General features: G+C 43.0%; 1 long non-coding RNA gene across 1 annotated transcript in view; it reads left to right on the top strand.

Annotated features, from left to right (window-relative positions):
• The first annotated feature begins 11204 nt into the window (after positions 1-11204).
• Positions 11205-15550, top strand: part of LOC124105983 (uncharacterized) — a 66293-nt gene continuing 61947 nt past the window's right edge. Inside the window, exon 1 of the long non-coding RNA XR_009228530.1 lies at positions 11205-11281. This is a non-coding gene — a long non-coding RNA (uncharacterized LOC124105983). The remainder of the gene's footprint in view (positions 11282-15550) is intronic.

Below are 15550 nucleotides of genomic sequence, written 5' to 3'. Positions count from 1 at the left end.
CCTGTAACTGGTTACATGTGTCATTCAAGGTCTCACCACAAGTCGGTAGAGGCCATTTCATGTACAGAGAATGACATGTCTGTGCACGACCTTTTCCCAGCCATGGTCTCCCAGCAGGTGGTGATGGTGACCCAGGATGGGTCAACAGTAGAGGCTGCACTCGTGGCTGCAGATTCAGGGATGTGTGTGACTATCTGACTGCATTGATTGTTCAGTCTGGCCCTGGCAATGTAGCAAAGCATCTGTTTTGATTGGATTCCTGGTGCATTTCTTGCTCTGGGGTCCACATCTCGATGTATGCCTCAGAAGCTCCAAGGTAAGTTTGGTGAAATCTAATCATTTTTGGTGTTGGACAAATAAGAGGCAATAGGTTAAAGTAACTAGAACTCCTTGTGTTTTTTTCCCTCCATCATAGAAACAAAATGAATGAGAACTGGGTAAAGATAAGCCACTTCCAAGTCCCTCTGCCCATTTCCAGGCCTCTGCCTCTCATGGGTCTGGATTTGCAGGTGAGTGAGACCTTGTCTTGCTGGGTTTACTGACACGGGCAATAACCACATGGTCTTGTCTTTACCCCGTCTCCCTGTCGACTGTTCTTTCGCCTCTTCCTGCAAAGGACCGATATTTCTACAGCCATCAACATGGAAAAGCAGAGAGAAAGCAACAAGATTTTCCTGTTTATCACAACTTCTTGGGGTTGGGGCTGGGGGTAGAGCGGAGATCTGAGCTTCCCAGAATGTCCTGAATGGAAGAGAAGAGCCCAAGACATACGGAGAACATGGAGAATAGAGTGTAAGTAATAAAAATAAAAATAAAATAAATAAAATAAATTGGGAATGCCAGTTTCTGGTAATGATTTGTTTTCACAGTAACTGAGAACTCCCATAAACCTGCGATTAATCACACATTTATGGTGAGGGTAAGCTGGGAGAATTAGGGGGCTCTCTGGGATTCGGGTTATTAGTGCAGCTGCTTTTCATTGATGAGATCTGAGTTCAAATCTCAACCAATGTTACAAATGAAAATGTCATTTTGAAAGTTAATTAGATCCATGCAATAAGTACTGACTACTTGATTGATGTGACTAAAAAATCACTACCCAGGGAAAAAAAAAAGTATATATATATATGCGGGGGGCAGTTAGGAGAGTCAAGCCAGTCAAAAAGTCAGACATTATTTAAACAATTTGCTTTTCTTAAAAGTCCCACCACCTGCAAGTAAATAGAATTTATTAAAAGAAGGTGGAGCTTCTAGTCGTCAGAGCCTGTGAACGAATGTCTGAGCATATTAAGAACTATAGAATTCTAGAGGTAGAAAAATTAAAAAAAAAAAAAAACCTTTAAAAACCATCAAATCAAAACCTCATTTTTTAAAAAAGAGGGAACAAAATCTAGGGAGGTTAAGTGACATGCTTAATTCACAATTAAGTCACAGGAGCAGGGCTGGATTTCAGGTGTCCTGGCTTTGGCTCTTGTTCTCTGGATCATTCCTGGACTCTTTCTCTCCTTCTCTCAGCTTGCTTCTCTCCTTGCTCTGATGCCTGGACTTTCCTGGCAGTACATGCACGTGATCTTCTGTGATGTGCTCTGGGCTTCTGCCTACTCTCATTGATTAACTCTCCCACTTAATTTTTAACCCTTTTTCATGAGGATATCTGCCTCCGTGTCCACACCCTCACAGGTGGAGGAACATCTGGGCTGCACAACACCGGGCCCCTTCTGTACCAGCCATCCTAGACGGGATTCAGTTTGAGGGCTAATTTGTGAATGAGACTAAAGCTGGAGCAGTATGAGATACATTGCAGGTAGCCAGCCAGCAGACAGCTATTGCACCTAAACCCATGTTCTGAAATGATTTTGTCTGGGTCAGTCAGAGGCAAGTCAGCCCTGGAGAAGTTGTAGTTCATTCTGTTTTCATGTTCACAATGTAAGCTGCTCTGGACCTTAAAAGAATGCTGTTTATTGTGGGCTTTTCATTCGATGGCAATGTGGCTTTACTAAGACCACTCAGTCGGAGTCTCAAAGAAGAGCAGGGAGCTATGGAGGAAGCCTCTGCCATTTCAGTAAATGCGTATCAGTTATGGACTGTTGGGAGAAACACTGGAGTTAGTGGCCATTCTGGTGAAGTGTTATAGAGCAATGAGGAATCTGTTGGAAAGGGGATCCTTGTTATAAAAGTGGCCATGAGCTTGGCTGAAGTGTGTTCTAGAGGGTTGTGGACTGGCAAGGGTGAAATTGGCTATCTAGCTGAGGATATTTCTAAACATAGCACTGAAGGAGGGGCTTGCTTTCTCTTTACTCCTTCAAGTAAAATTGGAGAGGAGAGAGACAAATTGAAGGAATCATTAGGGAAAAAGGAGCCAGAACTTGAAGATCTGGGAAACTCTCCACCTCTCCATATTTCCAAAAAAAGACAGTGGGATCTGAAGCGAAGGCTAAGGGTGTGGCTGAGCAGCCATTTGGTAAGACTGTTAGCGTGGGGGCATGAACCACGCTGTGATAGCGTCCCAGCGGAAGCCAGGAAGAGGAATGGGACAATGCCAGCAGCAGAAAGTGGGACCAAAGGGGGAGAGGCTGCTGGGTTTCCGGTATCGTATAGGATGTAGCCACTGAGCTTCAAACGTGTTATCCTTTGGGAAAAGGGAAGAAGGACTTTGGAGGCAGCTCAGAGAATTTCAGGGCTGCCACTGCCACCACAGCTCAGAGAATTTCAGGGCTGCCACTGCCACCACAAGCATGGGGTCCCATGCTCTGAGGATCCCTTGTCCTGCCAAGATGGCAGACTCCTCCAGTGCCCACCAGGAAGGTGGCCAACAACAGTAACACCAGCCATGCTTGTTGAATAAATTAGTGAGGATATTGAATACATTAATGAGTGCCTTCTAACATCCACAGGGTTTGCTTTTAGTATGTTGGCTTATCAGTTCAGACAGAGAAAACAAAGTGAAGAAAACACAGATTTCCAATAGCATCTCTTTCCCTCTCGATTGTTATTGTTGTTTTCCAAAAGAACTCTATTGTAATATGGATAGAAGAACTATTCATTTTGTAGAGTAATTTAAAACTTGAATTTTCCCCAAATCTTTAGTTGTTTCAATTTTTTTTTAAATTGAGTCATGTTTTTAAAACATTTATCTTTTAGTTGTAGGTGAACACAATACCTTTATTTTATCATGTGGTACTGAGGATAGAACCCAGTGCCTCACGCATGCTAGGCGAGCGCTCTTCCTCTGAGCCACAACCCCAGCCCTTTAATTGAGTCATTTTTATGTGGCTAATAATATCATCCTCCAATACTTTAAGTTCTTCTTTTAAATATTTGTGCCTTATTATTTGATTTATTTAGAACATTCAGGATGAAAAACAATAATGGCACCATTTTCTTGTGTTCAGATTTTATGTTCATTTTTCCTGCCAATATCAGACATGATATTTACTGGTTTAGGATACATATTCTTCAAATTAAGTTAGTGTGTATCCACTTCTAAACTACCAATAAATACATAAATAAGAATCCAAATGTAATGTTGAATTTCATCTAACGTCTCTTAAGACATTTTCAAGACTACTTTAACAAATAACCCAGTCTTAAACCATCTTTGTAGCTTTGGAATAAGCCCTTATTGTTACATATACATTTTAAATTAGAGTCATGTTCAACTGAATGCATTTTTATAACTTTAATTTTCTTTTGGGGAGTGATTCTTTTTCCCCACTGAACATTTTGGGAATGATTCTTTGTCTTCACTGAACATCTTGGAAGGAAAGTACTAGCTTTCCAGAAAGGTGAACCTTGACTATCCTCTATTTTAAAAATCACCATCCGCTCCAAAAGCACACTCTCAGCCCTCCTCCTTCACCCTGACTTACTTCTGTCTGTCTGTAGGCTAAATTTTAATATAGGGAATTTAAGAGATTTCTTGAATTTGGTATTTGTATTCAAATGAATTCTTTCAATGAAAAAAAAATTAAAAATACTTTCTTAAAGTGATTTCAGATTCAACACATACTTATTGAGAACGCATTCTCTTTCAGCATCCCTGCTAGACCATCTAATTGGAGATCTGTGTGACATGCTTAGCTAGGAAGAGGTGGGGATCACCCCCTCCAGCTGCTGTGCTCTGGAAACTGGGCCTGACAGTGAGATGTGTTTTTCTATCCCATGGTGTTTCACAAGGTTGTTTTCAGGGTTGCTGTGGACCATCACAGTAGCTGGGGTGTTGAATGAAATAAGGCTATGTTTAAAAGAAAGTAGGCTGTGGATTTGAATTGAAGCTTGAAATAAATCCACAGTGCTTGAAACCTTGTGTCTCCATGCTACATATGTTCCCGAACATGGGGAATTGTCTAGCTCACGCATCTGGTGTCATTAGGTCCATTCTGCCCCGTCGTCTTCCATACATCACAAATCTGTCCTGTCCTCGGCATCCCAGGTGCTGCTGCATTAGTTCAGGCCAGCATCAATTTCCCCTTGGATTATTGAAATTGCCTCTACTCTGCCTTAGCTGCCTGAAGTCTTGTCCCTTTTCCTGGACCCCTTACCATTTATTTTCTGCATTGCTTGAATAATCTTTCCTAAATGCATGCCTGAGCATGTCATTCCCTGCTTAAAAATCCTTCAATCACACTCAATTGCATTTATAATACAAACCAAGCCCTGTAGCAACAACCACTTTAAATCCTTCCTGGGATAAGGTGGGGATGTATACTCCACAAATATGGATGCCTGCTTACATGAGCTGCTTAGCACGCAGGGTAAGGAAGGCCCTTTGTGAGCAGGCTGTAACTGTCTGGTCGCTTCTTATCCCTCACAAACTCCCAGTACCCTGGGCTGCCTGGATCCCCGGGAGTGGGTCATGCTGCTGCCCCCTCCTCCACATCTGCCTCCCTCTGCATGTCTTAAGCCTTAGCCCAGATGTATCCTGCACTACAAAGCCTTCCCCAGGATGGGTTCCATCTCTTCTAGATCACCCAGCGTTCTGAGCCTCTCTCTATCCAGCTACTCCCATTTGCTGCCGGTGGTCATTGTTCTTGTTGGTTTGCTTGTCATTTGCTAAACTGAGTTTGTTACACTAACTAGCAAAGCACTTGGACTTTGTTATGCTCCCAATTCAAATGTACAATTGCCTTATTTGTTTTGAAATGCTATATCTGTTTTTGTTTGCTTGTTTGTTTTAGTCTGTGGTTTGGGGGCAATAAATCATATGTTGCTTCTCAGTCTCCTGACTGTCTGGCCAACCCAGGCTTCCAGTCCAGGGATGCTTTCTCTAACTCTTGAGCTGGTGGCCACCCAGCCTCATGGTATGGCCTAAAAATACGCATTTTGCCATTCCTGGAGGGACTGGTGACTTTTTATTGATTTTACTCATTTCTGTGCTGGAAATAGTAATTAAAGACCTGACCCATTGCTGTTTCCCTATCAGGACATTTGCAAAACTGTCATGTAGGTAAACTAGAACTCTGGTAATTATTAACTTGTTCTTTTATTTTTCTTGATGCTTTTCTTCCTCTCAGGGTTCCAGGTGCCCTGAGCTGCCCCGATTTCTTGATTATCACTTGGATTTTTTTTTCTACTTGGTTGGTGTATGGGGTTTAAATTTTTTCACTTTCTCATATAAAAATTGCCTGGATCTTTGTTCCCTTGGGAACATTAAGAATAAAGCTACTTTTATCCTCTTAGCTGATGTCTAATTATGATTTAAGTTATCTGTCCATGTACTCTTTTCATGTTCATAGATTTTTCTACTTTAACCCTCCCTGCCCACATACACACACACACACACACACAAAATAAGCTTGCAACTTTTGAATTTCAGACACCGGAAATGGACTTATGGGGAATTTACAGTTGTCGGGCCTGGTGAGGTTGTGCTTCTCTGCATCCTTATCGTTAACTGTGCTATTTGAGTCTCTATCTGTTCTCCCTAGGCACTGGCTGGTTGTGCGGCATCAATTAGTTATGCAGCAAAGACAATTTAAACTGAAGCATCTCACGGAGCAAGCTCAGGCCTGATCTAAACTGGATGTCACACGGGAGGGATACAATCTGGAGGGGGATGCAGGGCAGAGATGTGTTGGGGGGTAGGGACACTTGGGAGTTAGGTGGATGCCTTCTGGTTGGCAGGACCTTCTCCTCCCAGGATCCAGCTTTAGCAGCCCCCAGTGACAAAGACCCATTAGGTGACAAAGTGCCAGTGACATCAGGAGGCTTCTAAAGATCTTTGAGGAGTTTCTGCACTTGGGCAATCAGTTGGTTTAGACGGTGTGGTGGTCCAAATGTGTTCCCCAGAAGTCCTGTGTCTTAATCCTTGAAATCATAAGCCAATGGGATTGGGAGGTAGGGCCCTCGGAAGGTGTCTAGGGTCAGATGAGGTCATGATGGTGGGGCCCACGTGGGGGCATTAGTGGCTGTGAAGAAATGGGACATACTGGCTCTGTCCTGCCATGTGATGCCTTTCTCATGTCATGTCAGCACAGAGAACCTCCCTAGAGACCAGCGCCATGCGACTAAACATCCTAGCCCCCAGAACCGTGGGCTCTGTCAACCTCTGTTCTATACAAATCTCTCAGTCTATGATATTGCTATAGCAACAGAAAATGGACCAATATAGACATTCAACATCCCCAAGGACAAATTTTGAATTGTGTTTTCTCAGATGTCTTATGGTCCATCCCTCTATTCTCAAGAATTCTTCACTCTGCTTAGCTGCCTTGCGATTTTCCACACTGATATGAGTTCTGGCAGAGCTGCCTCTCCTAGTCTTGGGTTGCCAAGACCCCGAGGGCTCAGCTACATCCTATTGTTTCTTGTTCCTGGAATGATGGAGGGAGAGGCACCGTGGAACCCTCTGGCTGGTTTGGAACAGCAAACTTCATTCCGGGGGCCTTTGTTTCAGCTTGAAATATACCACAAATTAATTGGGCCGACGCAGGTAATTAAGACCGTCACTTGGATCGCGCGCCCTTCCTCTGAACAGATTCTCTAAGTTGCCAGGTCTAAGCTTGGTGTATTGAAATGTCAATGATTCATGACTTTAAAATGAATTTTTTTTCCTTTGAATGGAATTCAGTACTAAACAAAATGTTTAGACTGATTAGCACAAATGCTGCCGCCTCACCTACAGCTGCCTGTAGTAGCACATCATTTAGCATAAAATATAACCCGAGGAATTCCATGGAAGCTCTCATAGACACCTACTGCTGCTAATGACAAAGATTTCTGGTCTCTACTCTCAGATGGTCTGGTAGAAGAAAGAGAAATGTTCTGAGATACTTGCTCCAAAATACTTAAATATTTTTTGTCCCAATTGTTAAAATTGCCTCTGGAAGGCAGGAAGGTAAATGTACTGCTTTTAATTCGTCTTGGCCTGAAGTGAAATTCATACATATAAAGCTTTCTACAATTAAAATTGTAGAGAAACACCAATTACACAGCCATTGTTAATAAACTCCAGACCTCTATCACATGGAGTTGCAGCTGTGTTGATTAAACCTCCATGATTTTCCTGGATCAGAAACAACTTGAGACTCTCCTGATAAGTGCAGCTAGATAAAGAGTCTTATCTTATTGATAGGTTGCTGCTTCTCAAAAAATGATCGGTTTAAGTTCATCATATGATGTTGGTGATAGCAGAGACAGGGTCTTTACTCAAATGTCTACCTGGGTGCTTTCCAGGTAAGGCACCATTTTCTGTGAATTGAATATGTCCCCTCCAAAGCTCAGGTGTGGCCAATGGGATAGTCTTAAGAGGCAGGGCTTCAAGGGGGAAGAAGACATAAATGTGCCTCCCCCTGAATGGGAGTAAGGTCTTATTAAAAAAAAAAAAAGCTTTGGACTTCTTGCCCTTCTTCTGCCTTCAAAGATGTGGCATTTCTCTTGCAGCTCTTACCGGGTGACTGAATCTGCTGGTGTCTGGAGCTCGGGCTTCCTGGCCTCCAGAACTCTGAGTAAGGAAATGACTTTCTCTACAAATTTCCCTGTCTCAAGACTTGTGATACAGCAACCCAGAATGTACTGAGACAGAGACTGGAACCAGAGAAGTGGGTATTGCTGCAACACCCACCTAAAAAAGTAGAAGCTGCTTTGCAACAGGGAAGGGGTAGAGGCCCGCATGGTTCAGATAGCATGCTGGGAGAAGCTTGAGCTGCCGTGAACAGAGGAATTCTGAGGAATTCTAAGGGTGGGGAAAAGAGGGCAAGGACAGGGAAAGCCTCCTTCTCTCTGGAGGTTACTCAAGGGGTCGTGAACAGAAAGTTGGCAGATGTGTTCACCAAGGAAGAGTATTTTTACGTGGCCCCAGAGGGAAATGGAGAGCGAGGTCCGGGCACCTGGGGAAAGTTCTCACAGAGAACTTGGTGAGCTATGTCCACATCCTGGTACGTTGTGGAAAGTGGAATTTGACAGTGACAGGAGAATATTTGGCAGAAGAGCGCTCTATGAGGAAAGCAGAATGGAAAGGTGTGGGGAATTCTTAGACTGGCTGTGTAAAGAATAAAGGAGCCTATTTAGGAGAGGAAAGTAGGGGTGTGTCCAAGTGGCCCTTAGATCCGGAGTTTGGTAAGACTAGAGAGAAGCCAGGTGCAATTCATCAAGACTGCAGGAGAATGATCCCAAAGGCACACCTGAGATACTGGAGGCTGTTGGGCCCATCACAGGGCCAGAGCACTGGGGCCTTGAGGGCAATAGGGCTTGGAGGGAGGGGCCCACGGGACATGAGGGCTTACTTCCCAGGGCTGCTTCCAATCACTGATCCCTACATTCTGGCGCAGCTCTCCTTGGTCACACCACCTGTGGCTTAGGTGGGCTCACGCACAGTTTAGGTCACTGCTCTGGAGGAGCAGACTGTGAACCTTGGCAGAGGTCCCATGGTGCTAATTCTGCAGGTATTTGGAGTGTGTGCTGTGGGCACATGACTACCTCCACCAAGATTCCCTTTCTTTCCTTTTTGCTCTTTATGTGCTACTGGAGATAGAACCCAGGGCCCACTACCACTCAGCAACACTCCCAGTCCTTTTTTAAAAAGTTTATTTTTGAAACAGACTTTCCCAGGCTGCACTTAATCTTGCAATCCTCCTGTCTCAGCCTCCTGAGTAGCTGGGATTAGAGGCGTGCACCACTAGGACCCATTCCATTAAGATTTCAAAGAATGTTACAGATAGCCCTGGGACCCAGGTAGAGACTTGATTCAGTGCCACTGCAGAGAGCTCCTACAAAGAACATGCATTGTGGAATTGTGAGGGCAAGGCCTCCCCAAAGACCTCAGATCCAGAGCCACCAGCAGGCAATGCCATTCTGGCAGTCATAGGTAGTCCATCCACTCCAACCTGTGGGAGCTGCAGAATGGGCTGTACCCAGCAAAGTTATCAGAGTAGGGTCCACTGGGGCTGTAGGGGCCCAACCTTCACTCTAGTATGTCAGGATGTGGGACACAGAGTCAAAGAAAATTATTCACAAGCTTTCAGATGTAATGCTGTTTGTCTGATTGGGCTTCGGACTAACTTTGGATCCATTATCCCTTTCTTTTTTTCCTACATCTCCATTTTGGAATGAAATGTGGGTCTGGTGCCTGAACCATCACTGTATTTAGGAAGGCTCTAACTTGTTTGATTTCATGAGCTAACTGCTGGAAAATACTGTTTTTAATAGCTGAAAAACTCAGGATGAATTGTACTTTGAGTCTTAGTCTGATTAAGATGAGATCATGGACTTCAGACTTTTGAGTTGGGGCTGGCATGAGTTGAATCTTTTCTGTCTCTTGGGATGGAGTTCATGCATTTTTTGTGTGAGAAGGACATGGAGTTTTTGGGGGGTGGGGGGCAGGGGAAGAGTCAGAGTTGGAATGCTATGGCTTGACTGTGTCCCTTCCAAAATCCAGTTGGTACAAATGCGATGCTATTGGAAGGTAGAGCTGTTAAGAGGTAATTAAACCATGGGGACTCCTCCTGTGTAAATGAGATTAAGGTCCTTAGAAAAGAGATTTCACACAGCATTGGAATCTCTTGCCCTTCTTCCTTCTACCATGTGAGGACATGGTGTTCCTCCTCTCTGGAGGATGCAGCCCTCACCCAATACCTTGATTATGGACTTACCAGCATCCAGAACTGTGAAAACATAAATTCCAGTTCTTTATAAGATACCCACACTCAGGTATTCTGTTATAGTAAGATAAAATGGGTCAAGATGGCATTTAACCTCTCTGATCCTTAGTTTCTTGCTTCGTCAGATAAAGGAGATGCTATCTACTTTGCTTTTATTATGAAGTTTAATGAACATATTTATGAGAAAACAAGCACAGAACCCAATTCATAACAATTTTCAGAAAGCAAGAGTGAATTTATCCTAAACATTTCAATAAAGTCAGTAGAGTGATAGGGTTTTTTTTTTTTTTTTTTCTTTTCCTCTTGAACTCTCTTGCTATTGAAACATACTGGTCATTGATGCCATTGAAGTGTCTTAAACAATTTTCTAGTGAACATAGCTGGTACATAAAGTACATTATATTTTAGTGCTCAGTTTCCCACAAGCAACCAGGGGACACAGCTCTGCATGCAGAGAGGGCAGCCCTGCCATGGGCCGATGAGCCGGCACCGCGAGGCCGGGTGCCTGGTCTGTCTATGTCTCAGCGTCAGACCAGGAGAGAGGAAGTGCACAGCTCTCTGTGGTGTCTCTCAAGCTGGGGGCCAGCAGCTGGAGACCCATCCGTGGCAGATGATCAGCTGCTTTAGCAGCTAATTAGTGAGAGGGGTTACACATGACATTTGCAAAGTTCCTAAGTGAGCAGTGCTTGGTGAGAAGCTGAATAACATCCTTACGCTATCTGTCACATCGTTTATGTTCACGTCTCTTGGCCTGGTCTCAGCACACTGCATAAATCTACAGCTGCAGAAACCAAACTCTCATATAAAACTGAAGGATTTATTTTGAGGTATTGAAAGCTTTATAGCTGAAAAAGTTAAAATTTGCCGAATCGGCATTTGGAGGACTCTCCTTTCTGCCTTACCCCTCTTGGCTCTCCAGCCCTGTTCTCTGAATTCCTATCTCCACAGGGAGACCAGGTTGCCAGGGGAAAACAGTGACATGGATGGAAATGGACAGACTTTACCTACTCTTTGCCTTTGTGGCTTCGTATTTCAACCTGAGTAGCCCTTGAAAGCTGTCGTCGTGATACAGAGACACGTACACAAGAAACATAAAACAATCATGCAGTTCTGTTCTGGTGCCCGACTGCATCTGGACTGCGGGAACCACCATCGGTTTTCAGTACATATTTTAGAGCACAGTGGTAAGTTTTCAGAGCTTACATCCTGCATCTTTACTGCTTTGGTGGGAATCAGTGGGAAGCTGGCTTAAGTGATTAGTTCTTGCATAAAATAAAAATCAGAGTTATCACTGCTGTGTTGGATCTAGTGCTCAGTGTTTCCTCCTCTGGATCCTGGGGCCTTTCCCTAGTGACCTCCTGGATTTCCAGCTTGTGGTTTGGTTCATTGGTTGTGTAAGCTAAGTAGGAGAGCTCTCCCAATCTTAGAATGCGTGTCCATGGACTGAGCCTCAAGGTTTAGAAAACAAAAGAATGAAATGCCTATGTGATATGCCACTGAGATACAGGAAAGCCGAGTGACATATTGGAAAGCAAGTGGGTAGAAATCAGAAGTCTCCAGATCTGAGATGGGTTCATTGATTTGTTCTACCAGCATCATGGGGAAGAAATACTGGCCTCCATCATTTCATCCGTAAGGGGTAAAATGACAAGTCTGTAGATTAATAGTTACGCATGCCTTACCTATCTTCCAGGGGTTTGGTGGGAAATGAGTGATGCGGTATGTATGGTCTTAGAAGCCATAAAGATCTCTAAAGATGTTGGGCGTGATGACTCAGAGACAGTCCTTCGGGTCAGCTCCTGATGCTCTTTTTGTCCTTGGTCCCCTCCCTCAAATCAGGAATCATCCCTTCTTTCTTTTGTCAAACCATGAGCTGTAAGAGTATCCTTGCAGAAAGGCTGTTGGAGCTCCTTTGGCCAGTACTATCTTTCTTATAGGTTTCTGCCACAATTATAGTACTTCTTGGGAGCCTATTTTCACAGAAATAATTCCAGAGGTGTTTGTGTTGGATTGGCCCTGACCCCAGAGTACAGTAGTAGCTGGTTCTGACAAATGGAAAAGACCTTTAATCTGCAAATGAAAAGTCTAAAACTGGTCCCTGGCTGCTCCCCCTACTCTGGTGGTCTCTTCTGGGAATGGGCCCACTTTTTAGTTGAAATGTAACATTTTGAGCTCCTCTACAGAATAAGCAATAGCTGAACTGTGCAGTTGCTAAGGAATTGGAGGATCGCTCCTACTGTTTTGAAGGCTCACATGTCTGAATTCTGCAAGGGACTTGGTACTCTGTGAAATCTCCCTTATCCTGGGAGAAGAGAACCCCTTTCTACCTCTCTCTGCCCACTGCCAGTTTCAACAGCTGTAACCATTTCAATTTTAATTTTCTCCTTGCAGCCTAGTCTCTGCTTAATCCATTAAGACAACGTTGAATGTTCCCGGCTCATATATTTATAAAGGGGGAAAAAAGAAGGGAAAAGACTTTGAAAAATGGTATCTAAATTGTAGCCAAATGGACTCAGAACGCTCCTAGGTTAAATTGCAAAATAATTTTCTTTCAAACATCACAAACACCCTCTCTAACTGAACTCAACAAATTGGACTGAGGGGTTTCGTGGCTCTCAGAAACATGATTCATTTCTGTTTTTTTCCCCCTCTCTGTTCTGTTCTCATCCCCCCAACCCGTCACACACACACACACACACACACACACACACACACACACACTTTCTCTCCAGAAATGTTCTTTTGGTTGATTTTTAGTCACACTGCATTGTCTCCAGGGCTCCTTCCTGAAGCTTCCATGAATAATTTGTCTGTCTGTTGAGTGAACCATCTTGGGGACCAGCTCCAACTTCACTGTGCTGGGAGATGGAGGAGGGGAGGAGGAGGGACGGCTGCTTTAAATCAATCAGTTGACACTAATCTAATGTCTAATTAGCTCTGGGTGGGTGTGTGCTTTGATTATAGGAAGTGCCTCAGGCAGGGGCTGGCGTTTGAAGGGCTGCTCCGCGCCTATCAATCATCCTTTGACAAGATCTGGAAGGGAAAAAACCAGGAGAGGGGTATGTTTTTTTGTATCGTCTGTTGATGATCTGTTTCCAGTGGACCAGACCAATGCTTTCCAACTCGAGCCTTTGCTTCTAGCAATGAGTGCCTGACCACAGGGCCAGGCAAACTCTCTGAAGTCAGCTAAAACTGTCCTTGTATCAAATAATTACTTCCTGTGTCCCAAAATACCGAACCCTCTCCAATAGCAGTTATATGTTTCCTTGTTCGTTTTCAATCTAAAATAAATGTGGAAGCTCTACTTTTCAATATTCAGCTAAACCCCTCCCCCCCAAAAAGACTATTCAATATTATGGAATTGCTCCTGAGAACAGTTTATGTTAAATGGTAGGTGTTGAACAGTGAGATAAAAGCTTTAAATAAAATGGGACTCATCAAAAATGACATGTGTATGATTATTTTCTGGTTGTCTGTTTTTTTTTTCTTTCTGTACTTAAATTTACTCTTTTGGGGGACAGGTGGTTTACAACTTTTCCTAGAACTGTCCTTGGCAAATTTAAGCACCACCACCACTGTTTATTTCTAGAAGGGAGGTAGAAGGCTACTCTTGCTCATTTGCTTTTCTAAAATCTGCTTTTCCATAGCCTGGACCAAAAATTAAGGAATGATGTTTAGATCAGAATTAGTAAGGAAGTTGGGGTGTCCTCCAGTCTTTATAATGAAGAAGCACAAATGTAAATGAGAGGTTAATTTTCTTCTTGGGCTTATCGATCTTAAGATGGAAAGCGGTTTGTTGTGGTGTAAAATCCTGTGTGGTTTTTTTTTTTTTTTTTAATATACTCGACTTGCTTTTCTCTGTCTTTATTTTTCTAATGATTACAAGATGTTCAATCTGTTAGACACAGGAAAGTGGGGTGATAGTAAAAGCCGCACTTAAAGAGGTTTTTGTGCAAAGTCAGGTATAAGATATGATCTGAGGCTGTGCAGAGGACCTATGAGACCCAACTTCTGGCCATTCTCCTCACCAGCTGTGTGACCTCAGGCAAGGTACTTAACCTTAGTGAGCCTCACCTGGAAAACAGAAACCATGACAGTGCCTACTTTGCAGGGTGATTATGAAAATCAAATAATATGATGCATGTAAAGTGTTTAGCACATGGAAAGCACTCAATAAAATGCTCATTGTTGCTGCTGGTGTAAATAAGTGAGTAATTCCCCAACAGCCCTGGCTGAGTTTAACAATCCACAGAAGTCGAGTCTCTGATTGGAGGCAGAGACTGAAATAGGAGGGATACTTACTTATTTGTTGTACGAGGACCAAGCATGGGTGCTTGCACCAGCCCTTCCAACACAAGCCTAGTGAGCTCATTGGGCATCATGGTATTGGGTAGAAAATGAAACATTTAAGGTCACTGACCCATTACGAGTTAAGGTGTTTCTTTGGAATTCTCAGAAAACTAAACTTTTTTTTTTTTTAATGTGAAAAAAAAATCTCTTTTGACAACTGTGGAAGGAAATTTACATTGGAATGATCAGTGATGTACTCTGATCCCCAATATCATCAAGAAAATGCTTGCCTTTCTTTATGCAAGACAGAAATAAAGAAAACAAAGATGTATGTATTGCACAACACTCTAGCTCTCTTTTGGACCCTAATTGAATGCTTTCATGTTTTGTCAAAAAATTTTGATAAATGTGAAACGTAAATTACCAAACTGTATAATGTTCTTTTAAATTGTTTCATTCATTCTTCTTCAACTTGTTTTTTTTTTTTCTTGTACTGAGAATTGAACCCAGGGGTGCTTAACCACTGAGCCACATCCTCAGCCCTTTTAAAATAGTTTATTTAGAGACAGGTTCTGGTTGAGTTGCTAAGTGCCTCGATAAGTTGCTGAGGCTGGCTTTGAACTCGCAACCGTCTTGCTTCAGCCTCCCCAAGCCACTGGGATTGCAGGTGTGTGTCACCATGCCTGGCTCGTTTCATTCTTATTCATGAGATTCCTTTCAGAGGTTTTGGCATTAGTAAGAAAGCATATTCCTTTTAGTATAAATTATTCATATGAACTTTTTTTTTTCAAATGCTGAAAAAATAAGAATATCACGAAAGCCATCAATCCTGATTTCTTCCCTCAAAGCAAGGTGTTTCGTCAGCCATCAGTGATAAGCTCAGTGAGGAAGTTATCAGAAGCGTGAACTTCTAGCTTTGTGTATTCAGTTTCCTCACCCCAAACCTGTCCAGGTCCCTCACTCGGAACACATTTTGAAAAGAACAGTTAGAGATAGTAAAAATAAACTGGAATTTGAGAGAGATCCCACTTCATTACTTTCAATGACTTAATGGCAATTTAAAGGAGAATAGTAGGTGACTGTGGATAAGAGATCATGCCCTCTCTAAATACTACAAGAACAGATACAATCATGCCTAATTATCATATTATGTAATGAATATT

The sequence above is a fragment of the Marmota monax genome, unplaced genomic scaffold, assembly GCF_021218885.2.
Source record: "Marmota monax isolate L192 unplaced genomic scaffold, Marmota_monax_Labrador192_F-V1.1 WCK01_AAM20220418_F8-fsc00208, whole genome shotgun sequence".
Lineage (NCBI taxonomy): Eukaryota > Metazoa > Chordata > Mammalia > Rodentia > Sciuridae > Marmota > Marmota monax.
This window is presented reverse-complemented; position numbering and strand designations above follow the sequence as displayed.